The 13,097-nt window shown below is 40.9% G+C and overlaps 1 protein-coding gene across 5 annotated transcripts in view; it reads right to left on the bottom strand.

The window, feature by feature from the left end:
- The window catches only part of CHD8 (chromodomain helicase DNA binding protein 8), a 60,608-nt gene that overhangs the window by 42,559 nt on the left and 4,952 nt on the right, over positions 1-13,097 (bottom strand). For 3 of the 5 annotated variants that reach the window (XM_045526601.1, XM_045526618.1, XM_045526627.1), the window contains exon 1: positions 4,666-4,737. The exons of the other annotated variants lie outside the window; for them this stretch is intronic. The gene's annotated coding sequence lies outside the window, so the exon portion shown is untranslated. Of the gene's footprint in view, positions 1-4,665; positions 4,738-13,097 lie in introns of those variants that run through there. 5 annotated transcript variants of the gene reach the window in all.

The raw sequence follows: 13,097 nt of genomic DNA, 5'->3' as shown, positions 1-13,097 counted from the left end.
ATGAGCCCTAAACCTCTGCCCCTTTAACAATTGAGCAATTTGATGGCTTGATCCCTCTACCTCCTTTAAATATAGCTTATTTAAAGTACTTGTATTTATTTATTTTATTTATTTATTGTGTGTATGTGAGAGAGAGAGAGGGAGAGGGAGAGAGAGAGAGGAAGACAAAGTCTTACTCTTTTGTAAGGGCTAGAGTGCAGTGGCATCATCATAGCTCACTGCAACTTCAAAATGCTGGGCTTAAGCCATCCTCCTGCCCTAGCCTTGCAAGTAGCTGTGACTACAGGTGTGTGACACCCTGCCTGGCTAATTTTTCTATTATTTGTAGAGACCAAGTCTCGCTATGTTGCTCAGGCTGGTCCCAAGCTCCTGGCCTCAAGCAATCCTCCCACCTCAGCCTCCCAAAGTGCTAGGATTATAGGTACGAGCCACTGCACCTGGCCAATATTTAATATTTTACTAAAATGACTTGAGCTTCTTGTTCATATCTTCTGAAGGCCCAAATAGTTCCTTAGTACAAATTATAAAAAGTTGCCTACTTCTCAAGGTGCTTGTCTGCCATCTGCTGGAAAACTGCAATACTAAATATACAAAATTGGTGATTATGAATATATGCATGTATACCCTGCACAATCCTGCACCATAGCCCAGCTCCTCTTTCCCTGGGAAACAAAGTTCCTAGATGGTGGAAACTATGTCTTATTAATCTATGGAACCCTAAGGAACCGGTAGGTCATAGAATACATAGTAACTACTAAAAAAAAAAAAGCTAATGAATTAATATACTTGCTTGCATTTTCTGATATAAACCTCCAGTCCTCACAGAAACTAAAGGATATTCCTTGATTCTCTGACAAGTCAATAGAAAGCTTTCTACCTACAGTTCTACAAATGGCTGAAAGTATGTTTACAAAATACCAAAGACAGGGACTTATATCACCACATAACTCAAATATATGAAAAAGAAATATCTATTCTTTGTGTATGACATCAATGTTCGACCATCCAGGAAAGCCTTGTTTGATAAGACCACTTCTCCTAACGTTTGGAAGACACCAGATAAGAAATCTGTCAGGAGAACAGCAGAGACTTGACTAATGAGACTTCTCCATATAACTTCCAAGCTATTTCTTTTTCCTTCCCCAACCCATCTCAGTTATCCTTATAAAACAATATAATGTGGGTTAATATCCCAGAAACTCCAACACAGACAAAGAGCATAGACTCGTCAGTAGTTGGCACATCAGTCAAAATTACAAAGTACACAAGGTATCTCCACCAATGTTAAACAAGATCTTCCTTGCTTCAGTAACTGTATACTTTTCACATCTCAACCCAAGATCCATATCACTTCCTATTCCTGACTAACCTATTCCACCAGCTCATTCCAGCCTCTGACATCTAATGCCCATCTACCCCCAAATTACTCAAAATGGTAATCAGAAAAGTTACGTTTCTCAATTTAATGAAAACCTACTCGGTAACTTTATAAATTTCTTCTCTAATATCATATTTTTTTCCTAGTTATGCCCTATTTCCCCACCAATTATGTTTGCTCTCCTATTCACTGTCAGAAGTTATACTAAATACCTACATCTAGGTATCATACAAAAACTGCAGTGAAAGTTTCCACTAACTAGAAGTTTATGCTTATAAAAATTTATGCCCTTTCTTCCATGGAGTATTTTGTCCGTTCCATGATTCCTTGCTATTTGTTCATCCTAATGCTCTCCCTTCCCCTTGCAATAGCCCCATCATAGGCATAGATATAATGTTTCATGGGAGAAATAAGGCTAACAGTTTCTGAAATATTTCCTTACCACCATAAGACTCAAGTATAAGCTTTTATAGATCAATACATTACCATTTATCTCTCCCTTCCCTATTTTTTGACTAAACTTCTGCTTCTCCTAGTTCAGTTTAGGCCCAATAATTCAAAAACCTTGCCACTGATTAAATGCTACATCACCAAATATCATTACTTCTTAGTCGCATCTTATCAACTCACCTCTACTGACCCAGTTCATCTTATACATATTTTTTTATCCTAGTCTCCTACTTCTTTTCTAGCTCGCATCTTTAAATTGTCCTTGATTTTCACAAGATTAAACTTTCCCTCAACGTATATCCAACTTTCCTCACCCCTCCTTCTTCTTTTATTTTTTTTATTTCAGCTCATTATGGGGGTACAAAAGTTCAGGTTATATATATTGCCCATGCCCCCCCAACCCCCTGAGTCTGAGCTTCAAGCGTGCCCATTCCCTAGACAGTGCTCACTGCACTCATCACGTAGGTATGCATCCATCCCCTCCCCCCATCCCCCCCCAGTCAGAACTTCAAGCTTGTCCATTCCCCAGACAGTGCGCATCGCACTCATCAAGTAGGTATACACCCATCCCTTCCTCCCAGCCCCCCCCCTCCTTCTATTATTACTTGTGGGTTACCCTGGCTATATGCACATATGGCCTGTTCTACCAAGCTCATCCAACTCATGAATTCTCTTTCCATGGTTCAAACCCTAGTAGCAAAAATAAACAGATGTTAAGCAGGGTTCAAGGTAAAGCAACTGCCAAGATAAAGAAGTTATACCAGCTTTTATCATAATAGAATGAATAGCCACTCTTGGCCCACCATTGTCCAAAAGAGAAACATATGTATGTGCCACAATTCCAAACTAATGACCAGATTTACAAAAGAAATCTTGTGGGGGCAGGGGAAGTGAAGAGAAAAGGAATAAACTAGTCAGTTAAGGTTCAAATCCAAGGCTACTTACCTAAATTTTCAAATGACAAGCCAGTTACCTGTAGAAAAATACTCTATTATATATGCCAATATCATCTTTAATCTCATTCTTAAAGGGGAAACTACTATTTTCCCTCAAAGTAAGTAGAAACTGATGTTCTTTTGCAGCTTTACCACCTTTAATATGGTTCTTGGGCTTTTTTTGAAGATCCAGTCCCAACTCTCTTGTCCTTATTTTACATTTTTTGTCACCCTTGCCCATTTCTGTAACAACTTGTCTGTTCCATGATAAAGAATTTTATTTTAATTCTACTGTATATTTTTCCATCTTATTCTCTCCATACCTTTCAACAAAGCATTGATTCCCAACCAGGGAATGGAGTGTGTATGTCCCTTAGAATGGTTTATGGGAACTGGAGGTGAAGATAAATGTGCAGTTTTAAAATGTGTACTCAGTATTATGATTTTATATTTATCAAGTGAAAAAAAAAACCACAGTGCATTGTTTAGGCTATTTATATTCTGTAAAATTGGACATCTTCTTGGCCAGTGAGGACCTGTCAAAGACAACACGGGGGCTGGAGGCAGAGAAAGAAGCATCCTGGCTTGGAAGGGTCATTAATACCTCTGAGATGGGATAAGATTTCTCATGGTCTGTCAAAAAAGTGTTTATCACTTTTTACTGTTTATGATGAATGAGAAATGCTGCAATAGTCTAACTATCTAACAGATAAAATTATATAAACTGAATTACAGACATCTATTCTCCACTTATTGAATACTGCCCATCCTCTTAGAAGGTAATGAACAAATGCCATACTGAGCAATACTGACCTTTTTCTGGAATATGCACTTTTAGAAAAATACCCTTCACCCACTTAACCTCTAGCTGATCAAAGATTCAGAAAAGAATAAACTATTTTACTTCAAAGTATAAACCTTGTTGGAAACTGTACCCTTTCAAGAGGATCAGCTGCAGATAGATATAAACACATGTTATTGAAACAAGATAAGTAGAGCAGCTTAATTTAAGTGAGAAAACCCTTGAAAATAAAATCACCAGAAGGGCTAAACTGAAAATCACCAACATAATTTTAAAATGGAAGCATCTAAAAACTGTGCCATGGAGACATTTGTGAAACCCAAACGGTCTCAAATCTTATACAGAAATGGAAAATAAACATCCAAAGTTAATGTAATCACAATTTAGGGTCAGCAAGGGATCAGGATGGAATAACATAGACCATAAGTAATGGAGCAATTAACTTGGAGCCACTCAGGAGATTTCCTCAAGAAGATCAAGATCCTAGGCCATTTTTTCTATCTTCACCATTCTCACTGCCAAATGTGTGGCTACTCTGTTTTTGTTTTCCAATTACTGAAGGAGAAAGCACTCACACCTCAATCAGGAGTATGGACATTTGGGGGCAAATATGGCTGGTAAAGTGAGCCCTTATGAATAAATAGGAAAAGCAAATTAGGCAACTATGAAAGCTATGTATTCTCAGGGGGTAAAAGAGAAACTACAAAAATTATATACTCATTTGGAAAAAGGGAAAGGGCGAGGTAGGGAAGTGAGGGGTTGATGGAGAGCAAAATGCGACTGGGGGTGGGGGTGGGGGGACCCGGGTACATTACCTGCTCATACTGCCAGGGTTGGTGCCAGTAAGGCCCATACAGCAGAGGTGGGAGATTCTGGCAACTGGTGCCCCCTCAAATGGAGATGAGGTACATGCACTTGAGGGAGGAAGCTGGGGGGTGCCCTCCAGGGTGAGGATGGCCAAGACGGGAAGATGGGGGGGGTGTGGATGCCCGGGGGTAGGAGCAATGTTAGGGCGGAAGCTACAGGCTGAGAGGCCCGACAAGCCCTGAAGGAGAAAAGGAGTTGTGCCTCCTCGCTGTAGGGGAGAGAGGTGGCTTTACCTGCAGTGGCCGTGGGGGGCCGGTTCACCCCTCTCGCTGTCTCTCCAGCACCAGTTTCCCCCTCCTCCTGCGCAACCTAACTTCATGCTCCTGCCCGCCCCGCATCCTCATTGGCTGAAGCCCGCTGCCACTCACCACAGGCGAAAAGACGCAAAACAGCGCAAAGGGCGGGACTAGAAGGAGCTCCCCTCCCCCTCCCCCGCGGGTTAGGTTGAGAGCGCACGGAGAGGCCTATCCGGTTTCTAGGGCCGAGGCGAAGCCTGCAGCTTGCTTGAAAAAAGGGTGCCTAGCCAAAGAAACCGTCTCATGGTGCGGGAAACCAGTCCTGGGGATCAAATTCCCTACCGCCCACACTGTATTCTGCACACTAAAGAGTGTGAACTCAGGAGGGAGGGGTTCCGCACTAGGCCAGCTCCGCCTCCCTCTGGATCCCCTGCCTCCTAGCAGCCCTGTCAGCCCCTCTCCTGTAGAGACTGTACCTTACCCCACTACCCGATAAAAGGGGCCAAATGTTCCCTCCACCGTGGGAGTCAGCCCAGTTGTTAGAATATGGAGCCTTTTACTCTTAAAAGATAAAAGCACTCGTTCTGCCACAACCCCTAAGGTTGGCCTACATTCTTGCCACTCTAACCCTTCAACAACAACATTGCTTTCTAGTTCCATGTGCCCTCTAACAGTTACCGACCCCCTAACCCCCCCAAAACACACACCCACTCCTCAACCCCAAATTCGGTTTCCTGCCCTCACTTCTCATGCAACTGCAGCCCGTTTGACATATTGGTCAGTATCCACTTTGCAATGCCACTCGAGACCACTCTAATTCCCAATGAGACTAGTCAACCCCAGAATGATGGTATGCAAGCTTAAATCCCCCATAGTAAACTATTACTAAAAACTGCTGGCCAGGCGCAGTGGCTCACGCCTGTAATCCTAGCACTGTGGGAGGCCGAGGCGGGTGGATCATTTGAGCTCAGGAGTTCGAGACCAGCCTGAGCAAGAGCGAGACCCTGTCTCTACCAAAAATAGAAAGAAATTATATGGACAGCTAAAAATATATATAGAAAAATTAGCCGGGCATGGTGGCACATGCCTGTAGTTCCAACTACTTGGGAGGCTGAGGCAGAAGGATCACTTGAGCCCAGGAGTTTGAGGTTGCTTTGAGCTAGGCTGACGCCATGGCACTCTAGCCCCGGCAACAAAGTGAGGCTCTGTCTCTTAAAAAAAAACAAAAACAAAAAAAAACCCCCTGCTGCTCCCTGGTTGTCTAATGGTTAGGAAAAAAATAAACAAAACAGAAAAAATAAAAACAGCTCCTTACCTCCCAACTACTAGTTTCCACTGAAAAGAAACCATCCGCAACACTGAAATGCTATTTTCTGTACTCTACGACACAAACTAGGAAGATCAACTTGGCTTTACATCTCCTATTTTTAAGATCCTTGCATGAAGAAACATCCGATTACCACTCCTGTGCTGTTTACTCTTGTAAACAGCAATAGTTTTCCTATTCATTCTAGCTCAAAACCTCAAAGGTGTCTCTGAAACTTCCTCCTGTATCCATTACCTAATCATTTGCCAAGTCTCCTTGACTCTGTTGCAATATATAACAGATTTTGGAACTGGCAAAAACTTCAGCTATAATAAGTCAACCTTCTTGCACAGATGAGAAAACTGAGGCTTAGAGAGTTAAATATTTGACTATGAAACTAAGTGGCAAAGTCAGGAATCATATCCTCTTCTGTTTCTGCTGCCTTCTCCCTTATATATGCAGTTGCTTGTGTAAGAGAAAGAAGCCTCATAACCGATCTCTCTACTCTCCCTCCTAATCCATTCTGCTACCTGATAAATTTCATGAAACACAGTATGGCCAAATCAGTCTCACGATTAAAAACTTTCAAAGTCTCCCTTTTAATTAAGACACAAATCTTAAGACCACATCTTGTCTTTCCAGTCTTATTTTCCACTATTGTTCTTCATATACATTTACATGCTATCCAAAACAAACAACTCTCTACTACCATATTTTTTTCTCACCTAGGCCTTGCTAATATTGTTGCCTTCAAATTATATGCCATCTTTAAATCTTACTTATCGTCTAAGATCTAGTTATATCAAATGCCTCTTCATTCATTATCTTAGTATTTATTCAGTATATGATATACCAAGTAATCTGCTAGTATTAGGGATCTAAAAATGAATAAAACATAATCCCAACCCTCAACTTACAGTGGGTAAGAGTGTATTTGTGTATCTCTGTGGAGAGAGACTATAGAGTAGGAACTATGACAACAGTGACAAATGTAAACAATTACAATACAAGGTGATACACGTAATGAAATCAGCAGGGGGCCATTACAGGAACACACACAAAAGTGACTTAGGAGGAAAAGATATCAAGGAAATAGTTTCTTAAATGATGAGGAAGAGTTAACTAGGTGGGAGGGTACGGTGGGCTATAAGATTTGCTCAAGCAGCAAGGACAGAAAGATGAAAGGCAAAACAAAGCATGGCAATGAGGAACAGAATGAGACTTGGAGAGGAAACTGTAAATAGTTCTGAAGTTCAGCCTTGCTAAAGTGTAAAGCACGAAGAAAAAACTGGATGGAGATGAGACTGAAAGAATAAATAGGTAAAGGCCAGCTCATACAGGGCCTTGAATACCACATTAAGGCATTCTCTTACAGGTGGATGAAGAGTCACTGAAACATGAAACGACATGATCAGAACTACACTGTTTTTGTTTTTTTAGAAACAGGGTCTTGCTCTTTTGCCCAGGCTGGAGTGCAATGGCATGATTATAGCTTACGGCAGCCTCGAACTCCTGGGCTTAAACAACCTATCCTGCCTCAGCCTTCCACATAGCTGGGATTACAGGCATGCACCACAGTGCCTGGCTAATTTATTTTTTATTTTTTGTAGAGACAGGGTCTTGCTATGTTATGCAGGCTGCTGTCCAACTCCTGGCCTCAAGTAATGCTCCTGCTTCAACCTCCCAAAGTGTTGGGATTACAGGCTTGAGCCACCATGCCTGGCCAGAACTACACTTTGGTTGGCTAACTCTAGCTTTAAGGGATGAGAGGACAGAGGATACAGAAGCAATTACAAGGCTGCTGTGAGAGTCCAGGAAAGAGTCATATGGTGGATATTTGCTGATTTTTTTTCTGCTCCGCAACCAAAAGCCCCCTTCCTATATTATAGGAATAGCTAAAGGTAAGAGTCTTTAATGTAAAGCTAGATCTTATCTTCCACTACAGAGACTGGAGAATGGGGGAAGGTCAGTCCTCTCCTTCCCTTCCTGGCAGAGAGAGTATGCACCTGGCCTAGGTTAGTTTAGGTGGACGCTGCTGCAGGGGGACATTTGACTTTGCAGGAGTAAAGACCCAGGACCAACCAGTTAGACAATATTTGGCAATGGCAGACACTAGAGTCTAACTGCAGCATCCTACACAGACTGTTCAGTGCTATGACCTTGCTTTTCTTTGGCCTTGTCTCCCTTGATTTCAGACCATTTTCTAAACCAGGTTCTCTAAGGTTCCCATTAATTTTGTGAGCCATACAATATCCTTCCAATAAATTGCCCTTCTGCTTAAGTTAACCAAAAGTGATTTCTGTTGTTTGTAACCAAGAATTCTAACAAGATGATTAAGGCCTGAATTATAGCAATATGGTCCAAAAGGTAACAATGGGATTACTTCTCAACCTTTTGGCTAAGATCAAGTATAAAAAATAATGATGGGAAGAAAGGGACGGAGTCAGAAATACATAGGGGATAAAAGTCAATAAAATCTGGGGTTCAGAGGGAAAGATGTGTTCCAGCCATATTGAATGGGTTGCCTATAGCATGTTAAGTAGTGACATTCAATAGGAGGTTGGCTGTATGAGTCTAAAACTCTGGCTTGGTGATAGATTTTGAGAGTAAACAGCATTAAATGGTGGTTGTAAGAGTGGAGATTACCCAGGGAATGTGAAGAGCAGACCAAGCATAAGAAAAACTGTACATATGTTGTAGGCAGACAATAGAGAATGTTGGTGTCTGCGAAGAACTGGAGAACCCATGTCCATTCCAAAGAAAGTCACTGCTATTCAGCTCTAATTAAGAATTGCTAAATGGAAGCGCACATCCAAGGTCGAGAAAGAACTTTAAGATTTTCAAAAGCCAAAAATGTAGAGTTTTATGTAGAATTTCTTAGGTTTTAAACGTAGACAAATAATTTTTTTAAAAAACTTTAAACACCATATAGGCTGAACAAAACACTCAGCTGGAGACCCACCTGTTATGAGATTTTTAGTGGAGTGAGAAAAGGAGGAACGCAGGATAACAACAGAATTTAAGAATCAGAATAATCTATGCCTATTCTTAAGCAGGTAGAAAAGGAAAAGCTAAAGAAGCAGCAGAGTCCAATGTCACAGAAGCAAAGAGAGTACAGATTTGCAGGGGAAGAGTGATCAATTATATCAAACAAAGCAAAAATGTCCAATAATCTAAAAATTTTAAAATGTCCATTGGATTTAATATTGAAAGCCTTTCTGATGCTTCCTTTCCACTGTCAAGCCAGAAGTAACCTGTCCACGAGCTTTCATAGCATTTTGTTTAGTCCTCTTTTAGAATAATTATCTTCTATTTCGTATTTCACTTCTATTTGTGTGTGGAAATATAATGAGTTTTTAAATCCAAGAGTCCTGGGTTGAAATTTCTGTCCCATCAGGTAAAGTAGCCTTTCTGAGTCTAGTTCATTCCTTTGTATAAAGGGGATAACAGTTATCAAATTATTGGTCCATTTAACTACTAAGTCCTAAGAGGTACTCAACAAATGTTGTTGGATAGATAATTGGGGGGAAAAATTGCTATGGTCAATGTCTCTACCTACCTAGGATATGCTAATCAGCCTTAGAAGGGATCATTACCAAGATTAATGGCCTCCAAAATAATTTAATTTCAGCAGGCTCATACTTACAAACTTGAGTGTACATTCTAGCTCTTTCTCCCTTTATATTAAACCTAATTTAAGGTGAACAGGAATCACTACATTCTAGAGTCTGAACATTATGTTCAACTAACTGGCTTTAGTCAGCCTAAGCCTGCTATAGATATTCTATGTTACCACTATCCAATCTGAGTGGTGAGACTTAAGACTCTCAGAAATCCAAGGAAGGGTCATAAAGATTGTGGAAAAACTCAAACGCTTTTTTCCCATGGCTTCCAGGACACCGTACTTTTTAGGTTTTCCTTTTACCTCTCTAACCACTCCTTTGCTACTCTTCTCCTATACCAACCCTTTAATTGTTGAAGTTCACTTTGGTCCTAGGCTCTGTTCTTTTCATTCCATACTTTATTCAAGGATGACTAATCCAAATACACAGCCTCAATTATCATCCATTCTTTTCTTCAACAAATTATCTATATGCTTATGTCTCTCATTTACATCGCTGGGCAAGATTGTCACCTCTGAACTCCAGATCTGTATATCTACCAGCTTACTCAATAGCTCTTCTTGGTACTCTCTCCAGTCTCCCCCATCCTCATCCCACCACCACACATGCACATATACAAAGAAGTAATCATCCCCTAGCATCTCCTATCCAGTCATGGCTGCAGAGACCAAAAACCTTCTTCCTCACAACCCATATCCAGTATTTTTAAATCCTATCTTTACCTCCTAAATATCCCTCAAATCCATCTACTTCTGCCTCTATTGCCATTTGGCCCAAAAGATAGCTCCATTTACCATCTTCACTTCCCTGGACTATTACAATTGCCGCCTTCTCCATTCTGCCTATTTAATTCTTATTTATCCTTCAAAGCTCATTTCAACATCAACATTTCAAAGAAAAGCTTTCCTTGACCCCCAGACTAATAACAGCTGAATATACATTTATATGTTAGGCACTCTTGTAAGCAATGAAAATACATTGATGGCCGGGCCCACGCCTGTAATCCTAGCACTCTGGGAGGCTGAGGCGGGAGGATCACTCGAGGTCAGGAGTTTGAGACCAGCCTGCGCAAGAGCGAGATCCCACCCCCGTCTCTACCAAAAATCCTAGCACTCTGGGAGGCCAAGGCGGGAGGATCGTTTGAGCTCAGGAGTTCAAGACCAGCCTGAGCAAGAGCGAGACCCCGTCTCTACCAAAAAAATAGAAAGAAATTATATGGACAACTAAAAATATATAGAAAAAATTAGCCGGGCATGGTGGCACATGCCTGTAGTCCCAGCTACTCAGGAGGCTGAGGCAGAAGCATTGCTTAAGCCCAGGAGTTTGAGGTTGCTGTGAGCTTGACGCCACGGCACTCTAGCCCGGGCAACAGAGCGAGACTCTGTCTCAAAAAAAAAAAGAAAAAAAGGAAATTTATTAATATATTTAATTTTCTTAACAAGACGGAAATAATTACCCTTATTTCACACATGAGGAAACTGAAGCACAAAGAGATAAGTACACATCTACAAAGAGATAAGTTTCACATCCTACAGCTAGTGAAGAGTGGTGCCAGATTCAAATTTAGACAAGGTAGCTGCAAAAGTTATATTGTTAACCACCCTACTTACTATATACTGTGCTCCAGATTACATGCCCCTATAACAAATTCTCTTGTAGCATCCAGTACTCTTCTTTTGTAGTAGAGATTGAATAACTGATTATATAATTAATTGTTTCACATCTACTCTGCCTCCCCCATTAGAATGCAAGATCCACAAGGGCAAGGACTGTATATGACTTGTTCATTAGAGTATTCCCTTTACTTATCAGGTGGTAATGGCATTGAGTGCACTTTTGTGGAAGGAATGCGTTGACCTTCCAGCCAAAGGTGCCTGGGATTGAGGCTGCCAAGAGTGAAGAGGAGGTTTCTGAGCAAAAGCAATGGCTTTCTTCACTCAGACTAAAGTGACAGCAAATGGGCAACAGCACATTTCCCTACCAGAAACATTCAGAAGAGGCATCATAAAATCACAAGCATTTTCACTTTTTAGGACCTGTGGCAGACACAGCTTTTACATATAGCAAAAGGGGCTGTATGCACTATATGTAAAAGACTATTTTCTATAGCATGATAATCACTGTTGCAAGTAATGAAATTTTAGTTATCCCCTTTAGGCTTAGGACTATAACGGTGACCAATTTAAAGCTGTGGCAAGAAGCAAATGGGTGACATTACAACCTTATGACTTAAAAATTGGGCATGGATTCATATTTTAAAGTCAAACTCATTGTATATTTTTTTCCAGTAAAAACCCTAGAGTTTTGCCTGAAGATAGAAAACAAGAGCCTAATCTTTAAGGAATATTCCCCTTAGGTCAACTTAGACTGGATCTGGAGAAGTTCCTCTTCAATGGCTCATGGTCACCAAGGAGAAAATAATATTCTGGGTTCCAGATGAGGAACATCTAACTGGACCAGTATATTCATCTTGTACTACCACTTGTGGGCATCCGACATTAAGTAACAATATACATAATTTAGGTACCAGAGTCCTAGTCACCTTTATGTTCCCCCACATGCATCCCTGCCTGCCCCTCCCCCCACTTTTCTTGAGACAGAGTCTCACTGGCCAGGGCTAGAGTGCAGCAGCATCATTGTAGCTCACTGCAACCTCAACCTCAAGCAATCCGCTTGCCTCAGCCTCAGAGACTATGGGCGCTCCATACCATGCTCAGCTAATTTTTCTACTTTTAGTAGAGACAGGATCTCGCTCTTGCTCAGGCTGGTCTTGAACTCCTGAGCTCAAGCAATCCTCCCACCTGCCTTAGTCTCCCAGAGCCTACATGTCCTATTTTAACTGGGCCAAGTATATGTACATTTGTTCAGCCTAACAGAAAATTCAAATATTTACCTAATTCCACTAGCGGCTATGAGGAATTGCTTTCATTGCAACATTTATGTTAAAAAGTGTGTGGGGGTAGGGTGGGGGGAGAAGAAACATTATAAAGCACAGTTATCACTTGTGGCTCCAGGCACAAAACTTGGCCCCAGTGACATGGGATTAATGAAGATTTAGTGGTCTAAACTGACTTGCATTGGCTAAAAACTGGAATTATATGCAAGACCAAGTGATTTCCCTCCATAGAGCTTAAAGTATTTCACATAATCTTATCTTCAAAATAACTAAGTTAAATAAACAAACTACTATTTTCTTTTTCCTTTTAACAGAGGTACAAATACAAAAAGAAATTTTACATTCTCAAGGTTCTACAACTGCTAAAGATACAGCTTTAACAGGCCTCTGATGCCTAACTGTCTAGTAGTGTGGTCAAAGAGTTCTGCCACAGGGGTCAGCAGTAAACTTTTAAATGGAGAGAGGCAGATAATAAACGGGTCTTTGAGGTCAGATATACCAGTCTTACTCTTGGTTAAGTTACTTAACCTCATAAAGTCTTATTTTTTTTTTCTTCTGTCAAATGAAGCTAACACCACACACATTTCAGGGTTATCCTAAAGAT

The sequence above is a fragment of the Lemur catta genome, chromosome 1 (assembly GCF_020740605.2).
Source record: "Lemur catta isolate mLemCat1 chromosome 1, mLemCat1.pri, whole genome shotgun sequence".
In the NCBI taxonomy this organism is placed as follows: domain Eukaryota; kingdom Metazoa; phylum Chordata; class Mammalia; order Primates; family Lemuridae; genus Lemur; species Lemur catta.
Note: the sequence above shows the minus strand (reverse complement) of the source record. Positions and strands in the feature narration are given on the sequence as shown.